This window comes from Colias philodice, chromosome 6 (assembly GCF_061535455.1).
Source record: "Colias philodice isolate Cphi_HAF_F1 chromosome 6, ilColPhil1 Martin Lab GWU primary, whole genome shotgun sequence".
NCBI classification, from domain to species: Eukaryota; Metazoa; Arthropoda; class Insecta; order Lepidoptera; family Pieridae; genus Colias; species Colias philodice.
This window is the reverse complement of record NC_143091.1, coordinates 7,274,407-7,294,349: the sequence shown is the minus strand read 5'-3', so window position 1 is coordinate 7,294,349 and position 19,943 is coordinate 7,274,407. Positions and strand designations below refer to the sequence as shown.

General features: G+C 35.6%; 1 long non-coding RNA gene across 1 annotated transcript; it reads right to left on the bottom strand.

Annotated features, from left to right (window-relative positions):
* Window positions 1–2,451: 2,451 nt before the first annotated feature.
* LOC149487821 (uncharacterized) lies at window positions 2,452–4,388 on the bottom strand. The gene is made up of 3 exons (XR_016315701.1): window positions 4,158–4,388; window positions 3,966–4,045; window positions 2,452–3,891 (listed from the first exon to the last, which is right to left on the bottom strand). It is a non-coding gene; the product is annotated as an uncharacterized LOC149487821 (long non-coding RNA).
* Between the last annotated feature and the right edge of the window lie 15,555 nt (window positions 4,389–19,943).

Here is a 19,943-nt window from a genome sequence, read left to right as displayed (position 1 = left end):
CAAAGAAAGTACAGTAAATGTATAGGGCAAAGATAGAAGAGGGCGCACGCGCATACTACAGGTCCGCTACACTGCCAGCCTCCGAGCGGTCGACGACCCTCGCACGATCATTATAAAAAAGATAATATTGTAGGCAGATACCTAGTCGTACTAAGGAGTGACTTAACTGTTTTCGAGATTAACTGAAATTGATGCGAGTTTAAAATAAAGCACACGAAACTTTGAACTGTGGTAATTATTGAAGTAGATGTGATTGCTACAAAAGCAGCTCTAAGCTAACACGTAGATTCAGGTAGCAGTTGCCTTATTTGCGCCGGAGTGAGAACACATTTACAAAATAAACAACAAATCTAAGACTCCGGCTAATCGTTTCAGTAAACAAACCTATGTAGGTATTATGTACATTAACGAGAACAAAGTTTCGTTTCGGTAACTGCTTAACTCTTTATTGTACAAAATAAGAACTTTCGTACAATAGTGACATTACACAAAAATACTAGGTATGTTCCAATCTTGTTGCGATGTTCGATGCTCAAAATGTTCATATTTAAAAAAGAATTGCCAATAATATTATCAACATTGGTAACATAAGTAAAATATAAGAAGCAAATTGATTAGGATAAAGAGAAAACGTACAAATTACTTTGTTTTATACAACAGACAAGCGGCGCCTCGCTGGTCCGGTTGCGTCGGAGCTCGGGTAGGAGTTAGGACGCTATGCTCGGTTTCAAATTAGAATTTTACGATCTCTTCGTGTTAGGTTTATTGTCGACGATTTATCTGCGACCGAGATGAGATCGTATTCCAAAAATGACTTATAACAAACACTGCATGTAATAAACTTGTAGGTAATAAAAATTCTAAGGAAATTCCTTGATTGAACCTTTAGTTATTATAGTTACTTTTGTCTTCAGTTTATAGAATAGTTAAAATGTCACAACCTTAATTTTTTCTAATAACATGACGTCACACGGTCACACCTAGTATTAACTTAGATCTTACTTAATGATCTAAGAGTATTAAATAAAAAAATGTAGGTAAGTACATAATATTATATTTATTTACCTAAGTTGATCTAAAATTTGCACGAGTTTCGGATAAAAATGTTAATAACCCACAAACAGAATAGAAATACAATGACGTCATACTTATTCGTCCTAACCCTTTAAAACTTTACCTAGAAAAATATTCGTGCTATTCGAGTAATGGGTTCACCGTTCAACCTGGGTGGCATTTTCGAAGTTCGGGCAAAAGCGTCGTGGCTGCCACCTTGTATATAATCGATAAACATCCGTGGGTATTGAGTTTTCTACAAAACGTAAAACCGTGATCCATTGTAATTGGATCTGACATTTACATCTGTCGTCACTCGTCGTATTGCGCAGTCCTTCCCCGAAGGATACGGGCTCAGGCTGCTATGTCATTTACGTAACAATACAACTATTTGTTTATATCAATGAATATAATCAATAATTTTTCTACCAGTTAAGATCAAGCACTAATTAATTTCACGTATTTCACCCATTTAAGCTTCTTTAAAATCAATTGGTAGAGCTATCTTGAAAACGGGTTTAATAGAGTGATAGGAATGTAATTCAAAATATTTACGGTAATTATGTAAATGTTTTTTGAATATAAATAAAAGGAGTGTGAATTAAAGAATTTTTGGTGTAAATACGGAGGTGAGTGGGCAATGCCCACGCAGGAGAAGTGGAGCGACCGCAGCAGCTGGCCGCACGCCAGCTAACTGAATAGCAGAAATAAAACGCCACTATCAACATTCCAGACCATTTCGAATGATTATCTTTTTGTTTTGATATGTTATGTTAAATCGTACAATACGTTTATTGGCATATTATATCACTTTCGAATCGTTTGGGTTATTTCTTAGTTTCTTTTTAATAACTGAGTAAAAACTAAAATTGTTAAGTATATAACTAGACCTAACTACATTACAATCCATACTAATATTATGAATGCGAAAGTAACTCTGTCTGTCTGTCTGTTACTCAATCACGCCTAAACTACTGAACCAATTTTCATGAAATTTGGTATGGAGATATTTTGATATCCGAGACCGAGACATACGCTACTTTTTATCCTGGGAAAATGACGCAATCCCGGAAATCCCATGGGAACGGGAACTATATGCGGGTTTTTCTTTGACTGCGCGGGCCAAGCCGCGGGCGGTAACCTAGTATGTATTATAAATGCGAAAGTAACTCTGTCTGTCTGTCTGTTACTCAAATACGCCTTAACTACTGAATCACTGAACCAATTTGCATGAAATTTGGTATAGAGATATTTTGATACCCGAGAAAGGACATAGGCTACTTTTTACCCCGGGACATAGGATAGGTTTTATCCCGGAAATCCCACGGGAACGGGAACAATGCGGGCTTTCCTTTGACTGCGCGGACGAAGCCGCGGGCGGAAAGCTAGTCTTAAGACGATACACAAAAAAAAATCTACTGCTTGGCGGGCGGAGTCTAATAGCTCGCTATCGCGAACGCGGGTGTGCGCGAAGTCATTCTTGCAAACTCGCCGCGCTGCCGCTGGCCGACTCGGGACAAACATGTATGGAGTCGTCATACAGTTATAATATTCTTATACATATATTTAATTGTTGATTTATTGGTTTTATTTTCTTGCTTATAAACAAATAATCTTCTTTTTAACAACTACTTAGACATTATTAATAATTATTATTATTTCGTAATGTTTACTTTATTACAAAATAATAAGGTTATAAATAATCTTTAAAATAACAAAAAATATTGTAACTCTGAAAAAATGAAATGGTACTCAATAACGCGGACTACTGAATGGATTTAGATAGAATTTGATGCTGACGTAGATATTACGTCATGCCCAGAAATGAAAGGTAATATTTCTGAAAGAAGTTATAAACCCTAATTCTTCTCAGTCAAAGTCAAGAGTGGAAGATATCACTAATACAGTAAAACTGATGCGAAACTTTGGATGTTAATTTGTATATTTTTTTGTTAGTTGTTACTTAATCACGTCAAGACTACATTACCAATTTTGATAAAATATAGCTAATTGCCTGGATTTACACATAGGATACTTTTTATCCGAACTGAACACTTCTGTGGGATAAGACAGGATTCACGATATAATCTAATTCCACGCGGGCAAAGCCGCGGTCGGAATGATATTTTTTTAAATAAAAAAATTGTTTAAAAAAAACACAAAATATATTGACGCATGTATTTATTTTTTGCACTCTATTATAATTGTAATTATTCATTACAAATAATCAAAATAAAATAGCCAGAACAAAGTTAGGCCCTGGTAGGGTAGGTAGGCAGGTACAGCAATGTGAGACGAACACTGGCTTATTTATACCAATAATAATGTAATAAACATTATATTAAGTTTACTTTCTAACAACAAAAATATATAATATTAGCTAATGTGAAAGCGAATGAACCAATCATCCCACAAAAATGAAATGTGCACACAAATATTCATCCAAATCGGTTCATGTCATTAGGAGGAGTGACTGCAGCGCCATCTTCCGGGCCCAATTGTGTTTCCAGATCACCCAGGAACTCAATTTAATATACTTACACAAAATTTTTCGAAATGAAAACTCACATTACTATGTAAATATGAATATAAACCTGTTTTATTACTAAGCAATTTCCCGCACAGGTGTAGTAAGTATAAATGAAATAAATATCAACATCAAATGCTTTATACAACATACTTATCTACCACCTTCTAAGAAATGTAATTCTTGAAATTATTTCGTATTTTTTTTTAAATATAATACTACTCCAATGAGCTCCTGTTCCATATTATGTCCGCCATACTTCCACTAAGTTCACCATGATTTTTTATTTCTTTGCACTTTGTTGCTTTTTGCTAAAAATGGAATCATGCGATAAAACCAGTAGAGCTTTGATAACATACATTTTTGACTGAATAAAGGTACTTACGAAGGAGTGGATTCACATTGTGAACAATCAGTGGGTTTATTTTCCTTCTAGATTCCGGATTTCTGAACAGATTATTTATGCTATAAATGAAAAAATCTTACACATTCGTTATGTAGGTACTTAAAACAGGGGTACATATCAAACATCGTCTATAATACAATTATCATCAAATTTAAAATAAAACCAATTTACTTCATTAATTTGTTCCAATTGTAAGCATTCTTTTTCCTCCAACCTTTATGTTTCTTCTTCTTATTTTCTTTATTGTCCCCATTTGTCTCATTTTGTCTTATCGTGTTGTCACCCTTTTTTACGATTGCGCGAGCGACACAAGTTCCCCGTGTGACGGCCGTAGCGGGAATGACTCGTGCTGCGTGCAGCGATCGGGGTAGGAAGGTACAGGGCGGCTGCGGCTCTCGCTATATTGGCTGGTCGCGCGCTAATTTCAAGTATTTCTTGTTTATTTCAAAACCATCGCATATTTCAAAATTCTAACACGGTAGACGTATAGGTTGTATATTTTATAGTTAATATCCAAAAAGTCGTAACTTTACGTTTGTTATTTTGAAGATGCCAGAGATTAAAAAAAAATAACAATGATAACTTTGTATTTTTTTTCTATCGAGAAAATATCATGGAATCATGTTTCTAAAACGGTAGACGTATTGTGTTACTATTGAACTTTCTTGTCAAGAATTTTCATCACGACAACTTTAATAATATAAAAATTACGAAGGTTTGAAAAGGGCCGTAAATGTTAGAAAAATTTATTCATCACCTTAAATAATTAAAATAAATTTAAAGGAGTTTTCACTACAATTAAAATTTTTGCATGAAAATTAGTCAAAACATTTAAGATTCATTCATAAAACCAACCAACCAAACGATTGATAAAACAAAAAATAATCGATTAATAAGGAAGGTACGCTAGATGAGCTTCACTCATCAGCCAGTCATTCAGGTCAAGAGATATCGATGAACTTCAATGATGGGGTTGCAGCGAGCAAAGTACTAGCACAGGGTTACCATTTCCAGAAGATTATATTTGAAAATTATTCAATCAATACCATAATCGAAAATAAAAAGTCGTCTTGGCTTCAAATGAATTTGAAACTCACCAAGGTAATACATAGGTATTTCAGTAAATCTGTCACCTGATCATTTTCTTTCTCATGATGCCACCGCAATACATAATAGGTACAGGGTTACTTTTAAAACACCAGCAACCTCGCAGGACAAGATAGCTAACATCTTATGTAACAACATATTTTGTTCTACTAAAGTGTAACTAACAAATGAAAAAAAAAATATAATGACAGCCCTACTAGGTATAAAAGTGTAAACACAATATGAGATGATAATATAATCGAGTGGCGATTAATTTAATGCTTTTTAATCCAGTAAAAACTCGACCTGTACCTAAATAATGAGAGATCAATCATCAAAAGGCGCTATCTGGCAACCGCGAAATATTTAATTGTTCTCTTGCCCTCTTGAATTTCTTGGAAGTGCAGTGTGCCCGACAGTTGTGAAAATAACATGTAGGTATAGGTACTTTATAGTATAGCCGAAACGATCAACCGATGTAGGTATAATATGATCAGTTACAGTTTAGATATTCTTGTTGTCGGAAGCAGATAAGTCTGAGTATATACTTATGGACATTCTGAACACTTTCTCATAGCCATAATTATTATTTAATCCGTGGCCGGTGGTAACTGGTTAGGCGGTACATCAAAGCGGTAATAATGTACGATTACCGTTCCTCCCTTGCTCAGTTCGCGGCGAGAATGTTTCGTTTTACTTCAAAACCAGTTTTGAACATGTCGGAGCGATTGCGTTCTAATAGCCACCTAGTTTGATTATTTCCTTTACATAATGAACCTTCATTATTACTCTAATATTTAACAAAAATAAAAGGAAGTAACTACCTACCTACTTACTTTTTTTTGTTTGTTGCTTAGTACTTCTAAAAAAAAACCGGCCAAGTGCGAGTCGGGCTCGCGCACAAAGGGTTCCGTAGCAGCAAATATAATAAATTACAGTTAAATCAACCTATCTCAAAAACTATAAGAGATACTTTGATCAAACCAAAAATCGTTGAAAGAGTTAATTAGCATGCATCACCTCTATTTTTTTTAGAATTTTATACCCCGTAGTTATAAAAATAGAGGGGGGGGGACATACTTTTTACGACTTTGAGAGCTGATATCTCAAAAACCGTTCACTTTAAGAAAAATGTTTTTTAGAAAACTTTATATCATTTTAAAAGACCTTTCCATTGATACCCCACACGGGTATGTACATCGAAAAAAAAAATTTCATCCCTCAGTTACATGTATGGGGGGCCCCACCCCCAATTCTTTTTTTTACTATTTAGTGTCATATTTTTGTAGCGGTTCATACAACACATATTCCCATCAAATTTCATCACTGTAGTACTTATAGTTTCCGAGTAAATCGGCTGTGACAGACGGACAGACGGACAGACGGACAGACGGACATGACGAAACTATAAGGGTTCCGTTTTTGCCATTTTGGCTACGGAACCCTAAAAACAGGAAAAAAAATTCACCGGACAAAGAAGAAAGTACAAAAATTTTGCTTATTCATATATTTTTTTATTATTCAGTTCCATCTCTTCTTTATAAAATATCGTATTGTAGATTTGTTAACAGATCAATGAACTTAACGGCCATGCCACGGCATGTTAATTCCTACAGGTTTCCATAGACCCCATAGTCTATTTCTCAAGGGGCTGTTATGTGTCGGCAAAGTATCAAAGGGATTTGAATGATATCAATAGTTTTGTGCTACCGCGCGACCCTTTGTCGGCATCGGCTTTGCCAGTTTGCCACTAGCAATGTGACAACGACGCGACGTTCATGTCGACAATTTGCTGCAGATCAAACGTTCCGAAACTAGTTTTTGAGACACGTGCTATTAACTATAATAGAAACTATTCTAGCACGCTTCGCAAAATTGACAATTGTATAACTTCTAGCTATGAAGATAAACTGAAGATAAAGAATATCATCATTGTTTTGGCTGTTCGGGCGAAGCCGCTCGCGCTGGCGCGGCGGAAATCTTGTAACATATTACATAATATGGCACATAATTTGGTGGTTTCGTTTCGTTATTAGTACCTATGCTATGGCTATCATAAGTCTTCTAGGTTATATTTGTCTATGTTAGTACCTATAAGATGGAAATTATAATTCGATTAAACGCATACCTAATCTAATACCTACCTAATTGGTCGAATAGTTTGTTAAACTGGCGGCATATTAATTAAATTATTAAATGTATAAAGTTCCAATCTTGTTTATAAAGGGGTTGATTCTTTTTCTGTCGGAGGCCATAAAAGTGCTATGTATATCTATAAAACAGATAAGATACAAACTGTTAAATGTATCCAAAAATAGGGGCGTGGGCTCTCCGGCTGCGCCCGCGCCGAGCGGTGATACTTATCTCGGATCTTTTGATGTTTCCGCTTTTATGGCAAGACCGCCTATCTCGTATTTGAAACACGTAAGGTAAAAATGTAAAATCTTATTCATATCATTCCATAAAGCCTTTAAATGGCAATATTGCGTTTTTAAAAAAGCGCAGTAGGTAAATCATATCTCTCTGTGGAACGTAAACAAATGCGAATGAATAACCATTCTTACAGTGAACAATGTTAAATGTAGATTGCGACGTAAATCGTGGCTTATGAAAAAGTTGAAATAAAGCTCGGAATAGCAAACTGTGCCTAAAAGTTCTGCTATAGACATCAAAAGAAGTCGTGCTGTTGTCCTGGAATATTAAAAGCTATTGTGATATTTTTCATTTAAGCATTTGTGTGTACGTTCAGTAATTTCGTATCTGCCGCGGGTAGCCGCTGCACGCAGATACTATCTCTGTATAGCGTGGTATCGGCTATCGCGGAGAGCGCTGAATGCCGAGACCGGTCAGTACGGGCCAGGCGTGTTGCGCGCCATCAAATTAATTACGTCTATATTTTATCCCTTTGTCGGCTACCGCTCGAAAGTCGCCAACGTTTTTCTAACTACGAATTTCAACTTCACAATCTCTGCGGCTCATTAAGGTGATAAAATAAGCATAAAGCCGTACAATGCATTTAAAAGGTAATTTAAAACCTTCAAAAACTAAAAGGTCCAACATTTTTTTTCTGGATATAAAAGTATTGTTGAAGAAGAAGTTGTATGACCGTAAGTTCCGTTCTATAGGTACCTAATAAACAGGTGTCTAGACTCTAGAGTTCTAGACCCTTGACAATATTATAATTTTTCGTAGGTACTAAGACTAGCCGGGCATACCCAGGCATAGTTGCATATCGCAGAACCGGGATAACAAATGCCAGAAATGCCTATAGGGTCAACCGGGGCAAATGCAACTATGGGGCTATTGCAACTAGTTATCATAACTAATTTATTAGAGTTGTTGTAATAAATCGCCACCTATGATTCAATAACTCAACGACTAATAAATCTTACAAGTAATAGATGGTGCCCCTACGATGAAAACTATTTGATTGATAGGCCATTGTGTCAAACCGCTATTTTGAAGTTGGTGTGCGTAAAAACAGGTGTCGAGTTTTGCAGACAAAAAAATTGTTTAGGAGTGATTTTTTGCAGGTGTTTTTGATTGGACACGATTATCACAAGCCGTTAAGCTTATTTCATTTATATTTTTAGTGCGTTAGTTGACTCTATTTTGTGTTATTGATGCAGTTACAATTGCCTCATGAAAATTTCACTGTGGGGTTATTGCAACTGTGAGGTTAGTTACAATAGCCCCTTATATTTTTGTATGAAACTAAAAACACTAGTGATGTGACAGTGTCGATATTTTTATTATGTATCCTTCTTGGTAGTCAAAATATACTTTCTTTATGAGTAATTAAAGAAGAACCATCGATTATTTCTTCGATATTATACCCAGAGACGGGTTCATAAGTAAAATTCAAATTAGATAAAGCGTGGTTAAAGAATATAAGTAACTAAAAACGATAGGTAGGATAGTTCTGTGATTGTTCAAGTAATTTTTAGTAAACGGTTGATTAACTAATAAACGTATTTTGTTTGGTTTACGTTTTAAACAATATTTAACACAAAGAATATTATTTGTTCTGACCAAAAACTAAAATTGACTTAGTAGGTAGTACACTGTTATTTTTTTTTGTTGCGATTTAAAGTGGTAAATCAAAGTAGGTACATGAGTTTTTCCTCTAAATAATGCGGCGCCATCTACGATCGCAACGTTATTGTATAGATAACGTTATTGTATATATATATAGAATAATAAAAATATATCGATGAATAAGTTTTTTGCATTCCCCACACTAATTCTCTAACAAATAGTTGCATTTGCCCCACAATCAGAAAAATAAGATATTTCCTGAAAACTCGTCCTTGCTACACGGTAATCCAGTTCAAAATCCTATGAATAACATGAAATCTCATAAATATATTCTATATTCGTTGTTTTATATGAAATAGAAGAAGAGCTATGGCAGTTAGTTGCATTTACCCCCGACTAGGGGTTAATGCAACTTTTTCTACCAATTTTAGGAAATATTCTCACTACCAGTTATTTATAAGACTACTGTATTGCTTGATTGGTTGAAAATAATCTTGAATAAATACAAAAATCACTAAATGGGTCAAATAAATGACCAAATATAATAGGAGATAACTGCAACCGATCAAACTTGAAACTTGTTATTTTTTAGTTGCATTTGCCCCGGTTGACCCTATATGATAGTCACAAACAGTGTGGTTTTCTATATATTTTATATATTTTCTAATATTTTTTAAAATCAGCTTAGCTAATAAGCCTCTACAACCTCATAAACGTAAGCTATTTCTTTATAGAGTTAGACTTATCAAATAGAAGACATAGGTACTTACTACTTACACCTAGGTGGGTATTAATTATTACAAGTTGCTCGATAGTTGATATCTAACTACCTATGTAAGGTTTCAGCGTAAGCTTCATCAAATTACATTTATTTTGCATTCTTCGTTTCTAGTGTAACTGTGTAAGTACTAACTTAAACGTACCTACTTACTTTATCTGTAACTTAAGCCTCACTTTTAAATCAGGTACCTACAACGAATTTATAATTTTGGTTCTCACTTCTCAATGCGCAATATGCGCATAAAATATTATGAATGTAAATGAACTCATTAATATAATGTTGAATATAAGCCACATGCGCTTTATGTTGAATAGGTATAGAAGTAATAATACGATTTACGTTATTTTTTGTGAGCATACGTATAAAAAGTGTCCAAATTGACTATTTCGAGGCGTGCCCCGCGGCGGCGGCAGTCAAAGGCTTCATCGTGATCAAAGCGCCGACAGAAAATAGCCGCCGCTTTGATCTCGCCGCACGAAGTGCAAATTATGTTGTAAAGACAGTGAGTGGCGCGCCCGCCAAGAGGTACCCCGGTAATTAATTCAATTCAATGTAGCTTGTAAGCTGTAGGGTCATTCGTAGGCTCATAGCTTATTTTTAACATTAAGATAATGATAACAATCGACACTAAAATTATTGTTATTTTATTTGGGGTCACATAGTTGAGTGCGTGCGTTACTTGCGACGTACAACTAGAAGTCAAGAATTTGATCTCTGATAGAGGCTAAAAAATAATCTCGGTCCGACACTGACACCGATGACTGACCATCTAAACGCCCTTCATAATATTAACTAATCGTGAAACAGATGTGAACACACGTTTCAGCTCTTACCCCAGTCCCCACAAGGCAAAAATTAAATAAATTGGTGCAAAATATTTTCGATAGCAATTAGCAAATAAATTGTAGAATGTAGACTGTAGGCCGTGCCCGTGACTGTTACAAGTTACAACTTACATTACGCGACATACCTACTCATTCGTGTTCATTCCTACTAAGCTAGGATAAAACAAGTAATTATGGTAAGTATTTAATTAATTAGTGTTAGGTATTAGTTAGAATCGAACGGTAGGTACCTAACGTAAAACATTTATCTTTTTTACCATACATATAATAGGTAGGCATGTAATGAGTAACTAAATTTTAATTTAATTTCACCTTAGGTACCTTTTATTTAATGGCAAATTAACTTTCAATTATGCGGAAGAAACATTATTTGGAGGGACTACGCTTCGCAAGAGCAATGCAATTATTTCATTCGAGCAATTTATGGCGATTATACACTGGTCGTTTGTAAACAATAACCGGTTCAAAGAGGTAGGTTCTCTTTGAGCGTATTTTGCGCGCCGACCGCGACGGGCGATGCATTGCTGCCACAATCCGCCGTTTCGACCGGTACACAGGCCACAGGCGGCCACACGAAACGAACCATAGATATCGTTATTGTGAATGTGGAAGGGCCGCTACGGGGTACGGGAGGATCGAGAATCGAGAGCCGCGTGCGTCGACCCTTGCGGCTTTGATCTCACCGCGCGCGTCGTCGACGGTGCGGCAAAGGTCCGACGATGCCGCTCTCCAGTTACCACGCACACGGTCACACTCACACGGCACACCTGCTGCCTATGGGCAATCTCATCAACGCTGTAAGTTTTATTGGCAAAAAATAATGAAGATGTATTCGATGATTCAGATGATAAAAAATTATTCGCTAGACACATATGCGGAGTAAAATTAAAAATATGCTTCAACTTAAATATCGCTTATATCAAAAGCTCAAGTCGGCTAAGTTATTTCAATCTTCTTCATTATTCCGTTACAAAAGTGTGTATTCCATAAAGTATGTACCTACTTTAATAAAAGTAAGGTATAACTACTAGTAGGTTAGTATAGCATTATATTATCTGTGGTATAACTACTAACTACACCGTAAATTCACAATATTATGCTTCTACACATAATATATATACAAAACTACAATATGTGAACGAAGCCGCCATCAGATTAGAAGCAGGTATAAATAAATACGAGACAAGCGACAAGAAATCGGAGTCAAGACTCAAGAGTACTCGGAAGCGCTATTTCCGACATTCCGAGAAGATTCAACTTATATTCAGACAAAAATACCAAAGGTGTCTTGTATGCATAAACATATTATGTCTTATTACATTGTATGCAGTATGATATGTACATATAATGCAACATTCATGCACTTAGTAGGTACACCTCTATAAGCAAATGGCGTATACTAACATTATCAGCTGTTTTGCTGCATACTACGGATAAAATATGAGTCTGTTCTCAAAATTTCAATGTTTTAGTATAAACTATAAACCATACTGAACTGAAAGGTCTATTTGAAAGAAAAAAAAAATTAAATAAACAGAATCCATTTGTACTCTCTTAAATTCGAAATGGCTGAATCGGATCAATTTGACGATTCTATAAACAACATAATCTATAATAGGATGAACTCATCCTTCAAAGTAAAAATTTTAACAGCAATTTTTTAGCAAAAAATAGTAACAGATTAAAAATAAGGCTAAATTATCTTTATTTACAGGACGTCCTCATTCACATAATCTATATCCAAGTTCCAAGTATTATACAGAATCTGATCACTGATCAGCAGTTTTTATATTATATATATTTAGTTTAGTTTAGTTTTTATATTATATATTATTTTATATATATATATATATATATATATATATATATATATATATATATATATATATATATATATATAATATTATCAAAATAAAATTATCAAAGTACATATAATATATATATATGTCGGAGAATTTAAATAACTCTCCATAATTAATTATAATTAGGTAGATATGTGAAATAATATTAAATAATGACTCAGTGCGCACACCTTGCGCGGTCGATGGTAGTACCGAGACTATATCATCGAGCTACTGACTCAAGGAATATAAACCATAGCATGGCCCGTAAGCCCATACATTTCATATCAATTCAATATCGACATTATGTTGTACACAATAGAGTACATTATAATAGGAAGGTATAGCCACATAACAACTACTCTGTTATGATTCTCTCACACGGCCATTCTGACAACGAGCGCGTTCTCGCGCGAACAATTCGACAAGTAATTTTGCAAATTACTTACTGCGTTGTTATTTCATTTGTTGTATTCAAACTCTTTTCCCTTCACGGTTTGTAACTTTTCTCACCGACTCACAAATTATTACTCATCATCGTCATCATCGGCGATATCAACAACTGCTACTGTCGCCTAAAGGCGAAGCTTTGAATGTATTGTGTGTGTTTATTATATTGTAAGTGTAGAGCTCTGAACAAATACTGGAACTACATGCAGCGCGGAGCCTGACATGTACTGTAGTCACATGAAGCGCAATGCTTCGCACAAAATCTGGAACTACATACAGCGCGGAGCCTCATATGTACTGTGACTACAAGGAGCTTAAAGCTACCCACAACAACTGGAACTACATGCAGCGCGGAGCCTGCCATGTACTGTGATCACAAGGAGCGCAATGCTACCCATAACATCTGGAACTACATGCAGCGCGGAGCCTGCCATGTACCGTGATCACAAGGAGCGCAATGCTACCCATAACATCTGGAACTACATGCAGCGCGGAGCTTGCCATGTACTGGTGTGTGTGTGTGTATTATATTGTAAGTGTAGAGCTCTGAACAAATACTGGAACTACATGCAGCGCGGAGCCTGACATGTACTGTAGTCACATGAAGCGCAATGCTTCGCACAAAATCTGGAACTACATACAGCGCGGAGCCTCATATGTACTGTGACTACAAGGAGCTTAAAGCTACCTACAACAACTGGAACTACACGAAGCGCGCAGCTTCCAATGTACTGTGATCACAAGGAGCGCAATGCTACCCATAACATCTGGAACTACATGCAGCGCGGAGCCTCATATGTACTGTGACTACAAGGAGCTTAAAGCTACCCACAACAACTGGAACTACATGCAGCGCGGAGCCTGCCATGTACTGTGATCACAAGGAGCGCAATGCTACCCATAACATCTGGAACTACATGCAGCGCGGAGCCTGCCATGTACTGTGATCACAAGGAGCGCAATGCTACCCATAACATCTGGAACTACATGCAGCGCGGAGCTTGCCATGTACTGATGTGTGTGTGTGTGTATTATATTGTAAGTGTAGAGCTCTGAACAAATACTGGAACTACATGCAGCGCGGAGCCTGACATGTACTGTAGTCACATGAAGCGCAATGCTTCGCACAAAATCTGGAACTACATACAGCGCGGAGCCTCATATGTACTGTGACTACAAGGAGCTTAAAGCTACCCACAACAACTGGAACTACACGAAGCGCGCAGCTTCCAATGTACTGTGATCACAAGGAGCGCAATGCTACCCATAACATCTGGAACTACATGCAGCGCGGAGCCTGCCATGTACTGTGATCACAAGGAGCGCAAGCGCTACCCACAACTACACGAAGCGCGGAGCTTCCAATGTACAATATGACATACACGCCTTGCTATGTCAAACACAGAGCTATTATTGAGCTATTAAATTGTGGTGTGCATGTGTGTTATGAAACTTTTGTGTACTTATACTACTTATAATACTTAGATTAACTATACGGAACTATGTAACAACCAAAGGAATAAATAGGTAAAAATAATAAAATAAAACAAAAATAAAATTATACGGAGTATGTATTTATTTATTAATAATACTTTATTTTACAAAACAATGTAAGGAAATCTCGTACAAACTTATAAGGTAAAAATATTTTACGCAATATGCGGCCTTATTGCTCACACACAGCAATCTCTACCAGGCAACCTGGAAGTTACTGGAAGTAAGGGTAACTTGTGGACTACATTTTTTTTTCATTCATTGACTCACTTTCCAACTGCGGCCTCCAGTTTGAGACTCGATTCGATACCTCTCGTTATCGCAAATTTTAGATTATTTTACATGGACTGGAGAACTTCTCTCCTAACTCAGTAATAAACATCGTATAACACGCCATCAATTCGTCATCCAGTGACACTATTTACAGGAATACACAAAACCACCTTGCACCTATAACTTGATGTATACTAGGTATAAAACAACACTTTACAATTGGGGCAGAGTAACAAATAATAATTAATTTACGAAGACTGAACCAGGTTCTAAAGTCGCACCGACTTCCATATCATTTACCACTACCGACGATATCACATTGTCATAGTCTACCTTCCAACGATTCAATAATCATAAATGACCGTCAAAACAAGTAAAATAATATTGATGTTACAATCGGCTTTTCTTTCTTACTAACACAATATCATCAACATTAAATAGAATGTTTTTTTTTTTTTTTTTTTCAATACGAGCCTTGTACACGTACAATCGCTCGTCCATCCTGACTTTGCGTTATTTCTAATTTCAAACAATTTAACTACTAAAGTGTAGACACTCGTACTAAAACATTATTACGCGGTGGACTTGCAGCCTATAGACAATTGCAATGGGCTGTCGCCTGTGCTGTGCATTTCTTTCATACAATACAATTCAAAGTAAGTTGAATTTCGCCAATAATTGTAGAATACCATACGTTCATGATTTTCAGCGATAATGAAACAATGAACAGCATAAACCTTTAAAATAACCCGTTAGCGCAACTCATACCGCTTGTAATTTTGTAAAACTCAAAAGAACACTGTCAACACAAGTCTATGAGTTCGCTACTTGCAAATGACATAGCTTGATCGGCTACTATTCCTTTCAGCGCCTTAAATAACACGACAAAAACAAAGCGCTTAACATGCTCTTTTTTTTTGTGAAGACACATTTTTAACAGGAGCTAGGTGACAATATTTACCAGTAAATGCGTCAACAATTACCAATGCGCATTTCTTAAACTCGTAAGTGCCATTCGTATCGATTGTAATGTATAAAGTGGCTCTGACACATTTTCTATCGGATGTTAAGTCGACTGTCATGACATGTGTTAAAACGTTCAATGTACGTTCTAGCGAAATTACACTAAATTTTTGCAGGATTTCCAAACTTAAATGTTTCAAATAATCAAGAAATGATTGTATCAATAAACGAATGATAACACTTCATTTGCACCAAACAAAAGAAAATGTTTATACAGCAAGCATTTTTTTTATCGTATGTGACAACCTCAAATTTAAATCAATAATATCATTTCATCGGCTTCAATTATTTTATTTATGTTCGGATCTAAGTTTTGTTCCGTGTTCGGCTTGTAGTCATCGCGAATCATTACTATTTTTGCCCGAATTGAACATTAAGTGGAGACAACTACTTTCTACTAATAAAATCTACATGCGGTATTCTTGCACCCTTGCGTAGGTACCGACATCGAAATCAAAAGCTTGTATGTAAGCCCATCATCTATGAACACGAGGGGAAAATCTTTTTCTTACGACATGATGCTTTGAGACTATTTTAGTCTGTTAATATTTTAAAATGTTAACGCTTAATTGATTATGCTTGAGGTCTTCTTAAACCTTTTAACTCTATTCAATAACTATGATAACAACTTTCTGTGTCAGTGATTCTTTGATTATAATATTCGATTTTTAAGTTGATCATTACTTTCTTGTAGGAAAACTGAACCATAATAATCTATTGAACAGGAATCTGTGTGTACTTCAACAACGATGAACGAACGTCATTATATTTTGTTTTTACTTTAATTTCTCCACGGGTGGGTGTCCGTATGCGAAGTGCACCAATCCTACTTTACGTCTTTTTTATTTATTTCATACAAAGGGGCTAAGACTTAAGAAAAGCTAGGAGTAATCTCTCTACAATACCTCACGAATAAATATCTCTTATCTATCTGACGAAGCTACCGTTCGATGTTATGAAACCTTGCGGTGAATACCTATTCAATGTTGCAACAGCAACTTGCATTTATTCCAATTAAATGAAAACTCTGAGCAAGTGAGACTTTCAATACTCTTCTTAAGCAAAAGAATGTAACCTCTTATGATTTTGAAAACTCGAACATCGTTGAATATAAAAAGTAGCTATGAAGTCACATAATTTATCTAGTCCTTGGTTAACAACAAGGGCATTACAAAGCCTTATAAACGTTGAAAGAACTATAGATTGTGCTAGTGTTGTATTCACAAGTCTTATTTCCATTTCATAAAATTCGTGCTTTACTTTCAATAATGGATCTCACACGATGAACATAATTAAAATCATTCGAATCCGCGTCTATAAATTCAAAATTATTGTCCGCAAAAACAAATATGTTTTTTATTTTAAATTCACGAATAATTTGAGTCCCATTGTTATCCATAATCAAACTACGTCCGGCTCTAGTAAAAACATCTCAACCTGTTACTTCATCCCAGGAAGTACTCGAGAGTCTACAAAAACCAAAGCTCATAATATTTATATCATTAACAGTTATGGGTAATGTGAACGGGCGAATGAATAGGTTGATACATGCCAATTCTTGTTACGCGAGTGTATACAAACTCTAGAGGCCTGGTCATGTTATCCGCGGCTATCCTTTTACAAAGGAAAAAAAAAAGAATCGGACCCGCTGTCAATAAGGCACTTGAACTTAACGCCGGCAACATCTGTGACTGTAAGCAGGGTATCGTGCTGTAAACACACATTAACAGGGTATTGTTTCTTAAAGAGCGTGCCGCCCGTTGCTTAGAAAAACAAACCTCTTCTATGTGACCAAATTTATGATTATAAGTGCGTTGTTGTACTTTTTCTTAAATATTCAACGGACCTTTGTTATTCTTAATGATTAAACTAACTGATTTTGTTTCATAGGCGAGATTTACCGTCACGTTTGTAATGACATGTGAACACACAGTTATAGCAAACAATTTGCAACATGCGACGCTTTATTTGATTTGTGCCAAAATGTCTATCAAGACCCACAAAATCAATCGGCGTGTATCATAATAAATCAGATCATACCTGGTCATCTGCAATACCTTCTACCACGAATTTACTATATTCGCGTAGTTCCAGCCCCTTCGCAGCCGGTCGGTTAGCACCAACTTTGTAGTGGAGCACTCGATGTATGTTGAAACTCGATCACTTTTTAACCATACCATATCTCAAAAAAGGTATTTTCGTTACACCATTATGCTGCCGTAAACTCGCTATCATTCGGGTCGTACATCGGTATGTAAACATCATTATAGTTTACCTTCCTTAATTATGCGTTAGACCCGGAAACAAAATGTTTCGTTTCGGGAAAGTGTATCTGCCATTTTTTTTTTAACAGGGATGCGCACGACATGATGATTGCGAAACCCACACACAACATTGTCGTTGTCGTGCTAACATTCTCATGATTTATTGGTGGAAACTGTGGTTCTTCTCGAACCTCATTACACTAGCTATATCTTCTTGAATCTCACAAACACTATCACTCGTTTCACTCACTTGCAGATTTGCACCGTTTAACAAAGTCTTATTCGTATTGGAATCGGGGGTAATAAGTGCCGATCCCACCGCTGCTGTCGGAGAATTTAAATAACTCTCCATAATTAATTATAATTAGGTAGATATGTGAAATAATATTAAATAATGACTCAGTGCGCACACCTTGCGCGGTCGATGGTAGTACCGAGACTATATCATCGAGCTACTGACTCAAGGAATATAAACCATAGCATGGCCCGTAAGCCCATACATTTCATATCAATTCAATATCGACATTATGTTGTACACAATAGAGTACATTATAATAGGAAGGTATAGCCACATAACAACTACTCTGTTATGATTCTCTCACATATATATATATATATTATATGTACTTTGATAATTTTATTAATAACATTGCCACAGAATATTCCCAAATCCTACATCTAATACTGATTACGAACATTATAAAATTGAATAGATAGACTGTAGAGAGAGACTGTAGAGTATAGACTGTAGATCAGGAAACTTTACTTTGCTGATCAAAAATTTAACTGCTATTCTGGAAATAATATTTTATTCATGAAGTCTGAGAAGTGGAAACCTAAAGTAAATTACAATCAACTCAACGGTAATATCCGCTGGAAAATGGAAGAAGCAGGAGCACGCAAAACTCAATGTTCAATATTGAAAATCGAAATCTCGTTACACTTGACAAATTCGTTTAACGTTAAAATGTTTTGCTTTCTTTGAGATAATTTATTTTCCCCTAAGTACTGCGGCGTTTTCGATAAAATTGGTACCTATTTGTAATTCAATAAGTATCCCAAAACATATCTACGACTTAGGATAATATATTATATAATACTATTAGTATAGAACTAGTGTACTACTTAGATTTCGCTTACATTTAGAAAAGTTTCTAGTCAATACTTAGGTAACTACCTAAGAATTAGAATTTTGCATATTTATAACACAAAATCCTTCAGATATAAGAGAACTACCTGCTATGAATTAAATGCCAACTAGTTGTTGATTTGAAAGCAATCTCTGCCCCACATGTCTAATTTTGGTATGTCCCTATTGTTTAGATATTTTATCAAAGCTACCCCTGGTGTTACACAGGCGAGCTAAGAACCCGGATCTCTTTATTTGTTATGTTTTTTTCTTTCTTGACAAGAACGCCGCTTCGGTATCGCTCTTTATCTATCAACTTGTGTAAATAGAGCCGAGAATCATTGCTATAGCGTAAATAAAAGAAGAAATATTATCGGCCTAATGTAAACCTTAGAGGAATTATCACGGACACTTGTAAATAATCTGGAGAGAATAACTTCTTATTTCTAGTGGGTGTTTCTATATGCTTTCTTATTTCACGAATTTATTATAGTTAAATTAATTTATTACCCAGGTTAGCTGTTTGCTTACATTTTTAATTCGTACCGTACCTGCGGTTTTCAAAAAATTCGGCGGACGATGTTGCCTACAGATATAGTTTTTTAACAGAGTAAGTAGGTAATGTGGTCTTCATTTTTGTTTTTAACACACACTTTGTGTATATAGATAGGTAATATAAATTTATAAGGATATTATTTATCTAGTCAATAATTCCCGTCAAATAAAATTAAAT